This window comes from Cariama cristata, unplaced genomic scaffold (genome assembly GCF_000690535.1).
Source record: "Cariama cristata isolate BGI_N322 unplaced genomic scaffold, ASM69053v1 scaffold8198, whole genome shotgun sequence".
NCBI lineage: Eukaryota > Metazoa > Chordata > Aves > Cariamiformes > Cariamidae > Cariama > Cariama cristata.
In genome coordinates, this window is record NW_009630671.1 from 51,439 (window position 1) to 63,336 (window position 11,898).

At 42.1% G+C, this 11,898-nt stretch overlaps 1 protein-coding gene across 2 annotated transcripts in view; it reads right to left on the minus strand.

Annotated features, from left to right (window-relative positions):
• ERG (v-ets avian erythroblastosis virus E26 oncogene homolog) overlaps window positions 1–11,898 on the minus strand; it is a 63,921-nt gene that overhangs the window by 33,991 nt on the left and 18,032 nt on the right. The window lies entirely within an intron of this gene.

Sequence of the window (11,898 nt, forward strand, 5' to 3'; positions counted from 1 at the left end):
CTGGACCACCTGGCCGGGCATCCCGCCCCGGTGCTGTGGGAAGGGTCTCCCCAGCCACCTTCCCATACCGTGGCAGCACTCCGGTTATGGCCCTCGAAGGTGCCAGGGTTCCCCAGGCCCCTTGGTGGCGGGGCAGCTGCCATCATGGCTGGCTGGAGGCTGGACATGCCAGAGGGAGCGAAGGCTACCCTCTCTCCCCACCATGATGTATTATCCCTTCCCCATTTTATATGGAGCCGAGTCACGAGCGCGAGGGGGTGCCCGGGCCCGGCTCAGGCAGGCAGCGTGCCCAGAGGGCCCATCAGGAACCTGCAGGAAGGGCTGATGCTGCCAAAGGGACTCATCCTGCCTGAGCCGAGGCTCCCCGGCCACAGGAGCTGGTCTGGGTTCCCACCATTCTGCTGGCCCCCAGCACTGCACAGTCTTGGGGGGCCACTCCTCCAAAAGCAGCCTTCCAAGGAAAGACTCTCCCTCTCCAGGGGCTACTTAGGATGAACAAGGGTGTAAATGGACAGTAACCCAAAGCACAGCTCCCTCCTCCCACCCTGGCGCTACGGCTCTGCCCTGAGACAAAATGGAGCAGGGGTGCAGCCCAGCACCTCCCTCTCCACCATGTGGCCCTTGTCAGCAGCCAGGGATCAAACCCCAGCACCGGGCCGGCGGAGGAGGCTCGGCGTGCAGCACACCAGATGACAGCAGCCGTGGAGGTGGCCAGCTGGCGATGGTTGGAGGCACGGGGGCCAAGGATGGGGGCGTGGGGGGGAGCCCGAGCCAAATTCAGAGCAGGGTGCTCCGCGCGTGACCGCGCCTTCGCGAGGCAGCGTGTGTGGGCCCATCCTGCTGCCAGCCGACGGGAGGACAATAAAACCGCGTGGCCCTGTCAGCAGAGGAGAATGCGGTGGAGAAGGGAGACAGAAAAGAGACAGAGCGATGGGAGTCCTCCGGCTCCAGGAAGGAGGGCAGCTGCCTGCAGGCTCCCGCCTTCCCCGGCTGCTGGAAGAGGGCTTTGCAGAAGCTCCAGCAGATGCCTGCTGTCCTAAAACTCAGCAGTTGCATTTGTTCATTTTAGGAGGCTATACATTTATCATTCTTTTTATTCACCTGGTTTGTAAGCCCTCGGGGTGTACTCTGTTAATATTCATAGTTTTCTCTGCAACCCCAAGGGCTGGAACATCACTTTCTTCTTATTACTTCTCATGAAAATTGAGATCACTCCTTAATCTCCAGACTTGGGGAATGGGATCTCAAGCAGCCCTCCAAATGCCACAAGACTCGTGACTGAATCACTAACACCACCGCTTCCCGTCACAGGCCAGGATGCAAAATTCAGACAGCAATCTGAACCATTTCATTACTGCTTTTCAGATGTCGTTTGAGTGCAAAGGTCCCCATCAGGCTATCACCATTAATATTAACTCCCCAGTTAGCGCTCCTGCTTTGCACGCTCTTCTGTCAACCTGCGCCCAGCTACCGAACTGCTGCTGCCTGGCTCCCTGGGGGTTTGAAGGTGCTTCTGCGAGATAGAAGGGATGCCAGAATAACACTTCTCCTTTCTGTCATGCTTCTCAGACTCCTGTGGGTCTCTGGCCCGCTAAAAACTGCTGCTGTTGGTGGTCTGAAGTTTTTCTGACGAGACATTTCTGGGAAGACCTGCAGACACCTCTTGCTTTTCAAGGAGGCATGGGGGGAGATGGCTGCTGGTCCCTTGCTCTCCAAAGACTGCACTCTGGCTACACCGCGCTGAGAGACAGCCGGGAGACTTGATGTGCTTGGGTAGTAAAAGTACCAGGGATCCTATCACAAGAACTAAAGAAAGGAAATGTTACACTGGAAGGAAAATAAAAAGTTCTTTCTCAGTAGTCCATGAGAGTTTTTCATGAAAAAAAAAATATATATATATACGCATGCACACTGCCTGGCCAAGCAATCACAATGCATCCCATGCCTGAGACTATTTAGTGCACAGTTCCCTCTTTTCTGCCCCACTGTAGAGCTAACACATGAGCCAAAAAATATATAATGAAATGTTAATTTGGGGAAAACTAGCTCCAGTAAATACATGAAAGTGCGAATTATAAAGGAGAAAGCACACACAAGATTGCAAATACAACAGGTAGAATATTATTTTACTCTGTAAACCATTTACTAACAGACTTTTTCAAAACAGACATCAAACACTACCTAATGCACACATTTCTCATCCTCCTCCACACAACTGAAACAAAGCAAATTTATTCTGGTTCCTATTAAACTTGAGTCCACCTAATGTAAGTTAATTTATGAATACTTAGGGTAAGTATAAATGTAAACAAAAAATATGGATTTGCTATTTATTGGCATTACTAATGACAGTAAATATTGCTTGTGCTATGGATGCCTATCACCATTGCACAAAGAGGGAAAGCACACACATTTTAACTTCCTGAGGAGGACAGCAAATACTGGAAATATGAGCCCAATTAATAAGCGTTGTGTGAATATCTAAAAGACCATGGCAAAAACAAGACAGACGTAAATGAACCCAAGAGACCGACTCAGACTTCACATTTCAGGAAAAAAACCCTAGTTATTCATGGACAAAACCCGCTCGACTTGCTAGCTAGAGTTTTTGCTCTAATTTAATAGCAAACGCTCATCTGTACTCCATCCTGCTAGCTATCAGTCAGTGCACGCTGACAGGTCTGTAAAGGCTCTGCAGGAATAACTGAGCTTCTGCCAATTTTGCATACAGTTGGGTTGGTCCTTAAGTGGAAAGCTTATCAATGTGTATTCTACAACAGCGAGTGTCTGACATTTTACTCCGAGCCCTCACCAATCTTTGCTGGCCTGTCTTGGAGGACAGTAGGACATGTATCACCCCTCCATTGAGCGCATTACAAAAGCTGAACTGGCCATCTGAGCTTTTGCATAGTTTTGAGGAGTCAGCATAACTAGAGACCATGGTCTAAACTAGAATGAGCCTTACTTTCTCTTTAACCATCTTTTCTCTTTTCTCGCACGTAAGTGAGATTGAGGTTTCAGTGTGGGAAACATGGAAACTATGTTCAGCATCTCTTCTGCCACTCCTCCTGTCAGCCAAGACTCAGGCAGTCGTACCGACTGTCCTCTCCTTCAAATGCAGCCAGGATCACTGATGTCAATTTACCAGCAACCACCACAGGTCATATATGTGGTCCTTCCATATCCTCACGCACCGGGAAAAGTTTTCTGCAACACATGGGTGGGAGTTGCGTGTCCAGGGTTGGCAACTGCTGCCTTTCTTCCTCTCAGTGATCTTAAAAGGTAAGGATTTCTGGCCCAGGATTTTCTGAATCCACTGACCTTGCAAGACACAGTGATGCTAAACAATCAGAGCTCATACCACCTGATATAACGTCATGTGAAACTCATACTGTGGGAAAGCATAGAAATAGCATCAAGAAATAGGAAGCATTTCTCAGCTGTACAAGAATGTCTGATAACTGGCATAATTTGGTAACCCCCAAGAACAGACAGAAAATGTCCTTCAGCTGCTTCTTGCATGCATCATTTCATCTTGTCTTTCCTTGATTTCTCCTTACTAATTAAAGCCTTCAAGCCTTAAACCCTACGTAAGCTGTGAAAGGAAGGCTCTAAGAGCAAATTACTGTACTGAACAGCTGATAGAAAGCAGTATGGGTATTTATTTCTTAAATACATGGACTTAAAAATGTACTTTCTGCTATAATTCTGAATGCAAGCTCCTGGACCAAATGTAATATAAAAATTGTCAGCATTAACCACCATGAAGAATAGACATGTGGTCTGGCCACATATAAACGTAGACAAAACCATTAATACTGACAATGTTTGGCAAGGGTTTTTTATATATGTGTGCCAGTTCTATTTCTAGTAAATACTTTTCATTACTCATTTACATGTTAATCTTCTTTTTCTCATCCATATTAATGCTGTTTCTGGAGCAGTTTGGCAACATCAAGCAGTAATGGGATAAAGCAACGTAAACATTAATAAATATTATAGAATAGATGCATTATAAGGCTCCTTTCAACATTGCTAAGTTTTGTACCTTTATGGTAATAATTTTAGTAGTGGATGGGTCATCTTCCTGGATTTCACACGACAATAACATATTTTCATGATGTCTCAGAAACGAAGCCTTTCATTTCTAGTAACCAGTGTCTGGGGTAACGTAATATCAAGAAAGCAACACATACTGCTTACAGTGGCAGGGGGGAAAGGTCTTTCACGCAAGTTTGTGAAGTAGAGCTGTTGGTAATATTATCTGAGGTCAATATTGGACATGGATTTTCTTTATTTCATCTTCCGTTCTCCACATACTTCCTCTTACGACATCACCAGCAAAACATAAAAATCTGTTCCTTCATTACGATTGTTTTCTTAATTGCTTGTACTATGCAAAACCTGGCTTCCCACTTGGACTTTCCATACCAATGATAAAAGAACAAAATGTCTTCTCTATTTGGTTTTGCCTTATATCTCCCTGATAAGTTTAAAAAAAAAAAAAAAGAATAACAAACTGACAAATTTGTAGAACAATAGGTACAGCAACGCCTTTCAAATAGGCATAAAGTCATTAGGACAAAGGTGTTTACTAAATCAAATGCAAGATTACTTGGCCTAGAAACATGAAGTTACAGGAAATGTGATTGAAGTAGTTCCCATCATGAGACAGCCATGCAAGCTGACCTGTCCTTTATACGCAATGTCAGGAACTAAGGACAAAGACTTTTTTTCCTAAAGCTTCATCAAACTTAAGAAATGGTTAAAGAAGACAATAAGGTATGCAGTTGTCTAGCATAATTTGCTTGTGCTGATGGTTACTGAGGAAAAAATACAGCTGTAAGATTTTAAAAGACTTTGGAGGCCATTCTGACCTGGCAATGCTTTTCCTCAAGTTAACTGTGATTAGGGAACATGACAGCTAGTGCTTGAAATACATTTGTGCACTGTCCCTCCGTGTCATCAACCCAGCTTCCACTTTAGACATGACACCATTTCCATTCATTTGTACAGCAATCAGATTGAATCATGGCTCCAGGTAGCATACTCATTGTATAAGTGCATATATGTATATCTCAAAATATTCAGCACTGGTTTTTAACATTTCTTCAAATATTTCCGTGGTTTATTGCTTAATCAGTATAATAGAACAGATTGAGTAGATCTTTTTTATCCCCATTGGCTATCCAAGTGATTTGCTGCTCAAAAAGTGCTTCAAGAACTTTGAAAGTCAAGAACTAGCAGGCCACAGCCCACCAGTATGATGAAAAACATTGACCACAAACCAGTAGGACACTGGGCAAGAACTACACGTAAAGATGAGGATGCATGAGGAAACACAAATACAGCAACAAGACTCGTACGTCGAGAGAGGCTGCAGACGGTAAAATGTATTTATTGCTTGTGGAGTCATCCTGTAGAGTCAGCACCCTACACTCCAAAATGGACCTGTTACCCTTGACTATGAGGGACTTGCAATCACACTGCAATCGAAACCTTTTAATCAGCTTTGCCATATGTCATTGCATTTATATAATCTATTTTTGACACCAGTTCTACAGTATTTCTCCTCATTAATGTAGGCAACTTTTACTTCTTCTCTAATCTCATTTCATGATCATACAGACGTAAGCACAAGCTTAGACCTCCACACAGCCACAATCCATTCATAGGCTGTTTCCTATCACTTCTTGGATGTCTACAGTTGGTCAGAAAAATTAATTCTCCACTCTACAAAGAATTCTGATATACTGGGACTTATTTTCATTTAAAATTAGACGATAAACTGTTATATGAAAACTTTCACCAAAACATTTATTAAAAGGATGAATGGTAACACGTGTGTTTTGCAGATGTTAAAACACTCTAATAAACAGTCACATTTGGAGAGGACCTGCATTTTCTGAAGGAAGATTGTTCTGATTAAGACCACGCAATTAGCTCTATTAAGCGTTTCCATGCTTTTTTGCACTCAGTATCCCTTGTATACTTGATAACATTTGTTATTGAAACTGTGTGCAATCAAATCACATACAATTGGAACCGAAAGAACGAACCGGTGAAAGCGTGCAAGAGAGCACACAGCATGCACCTTGGTACAGTCGCTCCAGACTTTACCAAGTCACTCTTCTCGCTTGCTGCCCTTCTTTCTATTCTTCCTCAGACCACATCTTCTGATGCTCTAGGAAGCTGTTTATCTGGAGTGAAAGCCTAATTTCAAACAGGCCAGGAATGTCATTTCCATGCTGGAACAGAAAGCACACGCGAGGCTGGACACCAGAACCTTGCAGAACAGTGGGCAGTCTTCCAGTCTGAAACGCTGCTCACGTCTGCAACAGGCCTCCCTGCACGATAAAGCAAGCTGTGGTTAAACTGCTTAAAGAGTTTCTAGCCTAAATTTGCACGCCTGCTTTAAAGCCAAGTTGTTGAGACTTGGATTCATTGCATCCAGCAATAATCGGTAAAGCAAAAGACAAATGATTGATGTTTTAGCCTTGCTATAGTTTATTAATCATGATGCTCTTAAAACTCTCTTCTGACCATTTGCAAAAGAAGTGCTTTTGCAAGATACTCAATATGGTGAAGGTTACTACTTAAAATGCAGTCACCTGAGTCAGGAATTGCAGCACACATCTGGAATATGTTTTCCTTCTAAATCTCTGAGTCTTGGATTCATTAGATCAGACAAAAATCCACATATTATATTCATGAGAGAGTTCAGGAACAACAAAAAGCCTTGGCAAGTACAAGATAGGAAAGACAGATGTTGTCCTCACCTCCACCCATGAGAATCTGATTGCCAGCTCAGCTAACATCCTTCACCTATTTGCAAAGAGCACTTGGATAGTCCGTGTTAATCCAAACACAGGCCCGGTGCTGCCACTTATCTGATATCTTCACCTCTTGCTGACAAAAATACAAAGGATGTTTGGAAGCAAAGGAGAGCCACTGCCGCAGTCCCACTTGAAAAAAGGAATAATCAAGCATCCATCAAAATGATGTTATGAAATTGCAGGCTAGATTCATTTCTGGGACACATTAGCAGATGTTTAAGGACTGATCCTGCAGTCGTCTTTGTGTAAGTTATTCTCCTGGCTACCCTAGGACTAGTAATGTGAACAGAGGCCTCATGGCTAAGCCCAAAGGTTTAATATTTTGCATCTTAATGAACAAATTCTGAAACATTATCAATTCAAATGTACACTGTGGTGTTTTATGATTATTTCTAATATATAGAATGTCATTCCTGAAATGTCAGCAAACCCTATTTTTGCCCAAGCTATTTTTGTCACCTCCTTTCATCCTAAGTTAATATTTGCAGCAGGAGGCATTCAACTCCAGGCCTCCAAGAGCTTCATAAAACAAGAAAAAATCACCATTCTATTATTACAGATGGGGAAACTTTGGTATGAATGACTAAAATTGAGTCTTGGCTTAGAAAACGTATCTCCCTCATGCCAGGTTCTGTGCCATAATTGGGACTACCCTGCATCTCACACATGAAAAATTATTACACTGAGTAGAGCTGACGAACCACTAGCTCCCAGAGATCAGGAGGTATCCATAAGCATCTGATTTAAAGAGTTGCCTTTTCACAATCAATTACTTCATCTGCAGTCTTTATCTGTTCAGTAAAACACAAATAAATAGTTTAAACCCAAACCAAGAGTTAATAAATGGAAATAGAAAACTCTTTCAAACATGTCACATGCCCTGGACACCATCAAAGCAACACAGTGGGCTTGTTCAAACGCAATGAAAGCCTCCATCCTGCATCTGCTTCAGTTCATGTTCTACACCCGAGTGCCTTCAAGATGGGTATGCTTAGAAGCAGCTCTGCCCATGCACAACCACAAAGAACTGCGCCAGGCTTCTGAATGAAAGCGGACCTCAAAATTCACAAGACTGCGTCAAAAAGCCTAGGGAATAAAGCGGACCATTTAGTGCTATACAGTGATGAGTCTGGTTCCATTTTTCCTTCTGCATGAGCAAAGTGCTGGTAAACTACGTAAAGGTTGAGGCAACACCAGGTTTTATCTACAGCACCAGCAGCTGAATGAACAGGGTTAGGTGGCTGCAGGGCTGGAGCAGCACAATGATCGGTTGGGCTCTGAATACGTATTCCTGAATGATTATGTCAACTTTGATTCACCAGTGCTAAAAACAATACAATTGTATCCTGCAGATTGTATATTGTATACACACTTTTAAAGAAACTGTAGCTTTGTATGCTTATTTTAGCACTTCCATCCCTATAAAGAGCTGTAACACTGAAGTCTGAATGACTATTTTTCAGTCAATACAATAGACTTTTCTTCCTTCTCATCTTGATAGTATTGTCAATTATGAACTTTGAAAGCTTGACGTTTTTTCCTCCTTCATGCTTGGCTGTTAACTTCTAGGGCTTCAAAACACCTAGAAAACTGGGAAAACTTGGATATAAACTCTTTCATTTCTGCCTCAGCCCAGGGCTAGCCTGTTGCTTCTACCTTGCTTTTCTAGTGCAGGGCTTTATGAATCCGAAGGAGCACTCAACCTTCTACTTTGTTAAAAAATACAAACATCTGGGGTTTTTTTCAGCAATCTTTCAAGCAAAGATTTGTTTGGCAAAACAGGTGGCAAGTCTGTAGAGTGGCCCGCAGCCCAATCGGAAGTGTACTGAGGCTGCATGCCACACCTGCTATGAACTTTTGCTAATAGATCAAAATGATATTGGGAAAAAGTCTTGAGACCAAAACAGCTGCCCAAAACAAGACGCCAATCCAATTCTAGGCATGCAATCCTATCTTTTCCATGTTTCCCCTTAAAATCTTCGGCATCATGGGTAGCCCCAGCAGTTTGAATGGGATGTCTTCAAGAATTACTGCATGTTTATTGGAGTTAGTCATCTGTCCAGAACTAAAGGTTTTGCTTCAACACAGTAACTGCCCTGGCACTCTGGTTTTGGAAACTTTCTTGAAAAAATTCTTAACATAAAGATATCACATGATTTTTATTCAAAAGATTTGTACAGTGTAATCACAAGAGGGTAAAATTTGCAGCTCTTTTCCCTACCACTTAGCCAAAACTGCAAGATTATACATTACATTTATCCTAAGTTTAATATTTGTTAACTGTGGTGGGTTGACCCACCACATATATATTTCTATATATATGTCTATTATAGATATATACATAAGTATATGTACAGACACACATTTTTAGATAATCTCATCCTCAACCTCTAAACAAATTTTAAAGTAAAAACAATTCAGGCATTAAAATACTTTTCTCTAAGGCATACTATGTACAAAAGACAAACTCATCAGCAAAGTGGTAACAAATGTGTAGGAAGGAACGAAGAGACCTTTAGAGCCACTGCATTGATGAAAGAATTAAATATCAGGGGTAAAACTGAAAAAAGCATCCAATAGTTTCTTTTTCAATGAACCTCTGGCTTTTATGAATGCCTAACAGCATTAGGGAAATAACACTTGGATGATGGCCATGAACTGAACTTCTAGGTGACCCATCACTTCCCCGTAGTGCCTCTGCATGTGGTGTCTGAGCACGTGCGCACACGTGTGCGCGTGCGTGTGCCTGTGGGTGTGATGAGCGGGTCACTCCTTTTCTGGTTGGAAAGAGACTGCAGTTACGGGGGTTCTTAGCTTCAAACGTAATATTAGCTACCCCAAAGAAATTGTGGGAAAACACAAGGGTGTCCAGTGGGGGTGTTACCCGTTAAATCTGGCCGGTCCACTCAGACCAGGCACGGCAATCAGCCCAGGGAGAGGGAGCGGGAACCGTGCTCGAGCATCTGCAGAGCTGCTGCCCTGCAGCTCAGCTTCCTCCTCAGGGACCCCCTGGAGCTGGAGATCCTCCTGCCTGCTGCATCAGGCTGACAAGGGCTCAGATCCTCCCCTATGTCCACCTTCATACACATTTAAAATTCTCACCTTCCTATTTAGAGAACACTTATCACATTCAACCCTTATTAATTTCCTTGCTTGATAGCTTTTGCAAACACTGTTTAAGGCATCTTTATTTGTACGGATGCTTTTATTTACTTCCAAATGTATTTCTTTATATTTTTTACTGACTTCTCTGCAATAGATAACTGGAAGTAAAATGCAAATTGCTATTGCTTTTTAAAAAGTCACTACATTAAGAGTGCTCTCCAGTTTTGCACAACATTCTAACAAACTCTTCTGTTTACATTATTCTCCCTTCTTTGTCCTCAGTCACCTTTTATTCTGGACCTTCCATGTATACACTGAACATACACATATATAGAATTATATGCTTCTCCCGGTATTCCCCATTTTACGAGCATATGGAATATTACTCAGATGGGTAACCTTTTTAAATTCAGAATGAACTTTCCAAGCATGCCCACTGTGTATGTAAAATATGACTTCCTGTCATGATAACCTTTACAGCGTATAGCCTAACATACTTTCCTATAATTGTTTATAATGAACATCTTGATTCATACTTCAGCACACGTTATTTTAGTCATTTGCCACAAAACATGACTAATGAAATTAATACGGGGTTCAATGTCACAGTATTAAGTCATTTCTGTGCACGCACACCGGAGAGTGCTTAGTAAAATAGCAATAAAGTTAAGTGCGTGCTTATGTTTAAGTATATTTAACCTGTTCTGCTAAACCAGTATCAAGTAAGGATATTGTTGGTTTAGCTCAAACATTAACTATGAGATCAGTCAAAGAGACTGGTATGGTTTTTGATGTATTGCAGTTAGAGAGGTAATCCAACCAATGGATCAGAAGAAAAATGTTGTTTCATACCTTTGACAGACAAAGGTTGGAGTGACCGTTCTTTGTCTGTCCCCAGAGGAAACAAAACAGACCAACCGCCAGAAAGAAACCCCCACATACACACAAAAAAATTTGCTTTGTGACAGTCAAAAGAAATGTAATCACAATTACACCTGTGGTTTTGCTTTTACACTGAGTTCTTATTACTTTATTTAAGTATTGTCTTTCTAAACAAAATTGCCAATCCAAAATCATAAAATATAAAAAATTACTTCAGAAAATGTTCAACTTTTCTCATTCTTTTTCCCTTCATTAGGAGAACTACCTCACAAATTCAACTTTTATCTTTATTGTGCAACTAGTGGCTCTACAACCATGCTTTCTGCTGAATCTCCTATGCAGCAGAAACAGGTTGTGGCCCATTTTTAATTGTACACATGAAGAAGAAAAGGAAAACGCACGTGGTGATATCTTTGATGTGGCGACAAGAAAAACCCTGCAGTTTTTCCCTGTAGCAGTATCTCTTCTGAACTAGTGACTACCGACACTATCGCTCTTACTAAAATCATGCCCCACACAGCTGATGCTGACTGTATTTCTCAATGACACCAGCATTAGCTCCAGGACCAAAACGACCACCTGCTGCCATTGATGAAAAGCGAACTGAGAACGTCAATGCAAATGAAGACAATCGCAAGTCCAGAACCCTGAGATACGCATTTAGACAGCAACAGAAACCATTAAGATGCTTTTACCCACACCTCGCTAATAAAACCAAGTGTCCAATAAGTGTTACTATATGAAATGAAGCTGTGTGGATGCAAAGCTTAAGATATGCTAAAAGAAAGTATTGTGATCTACTTTTCTTTGGACCATATTGAAAATTCACCCCCGAAATGTCTTTATATACTGCACGCTATGCCTTCAAACATACAGGAGAGCTATGCGGGCTGTTTCTCTTTTATTGTTTCCCCAAACAAACCCATTTCCTACAAGCTGTTCCCATATCTTTTGTGCCATGTCCAGCTTCCCAGAAAAACAGCAGGAAAACAAAGTGTGAACTCAAAACAACCCATTTCCACAGAACAATGTGCCGTACCAAGGAGAGAGAGGGCTATGGGGGGGAGGGCTGGGG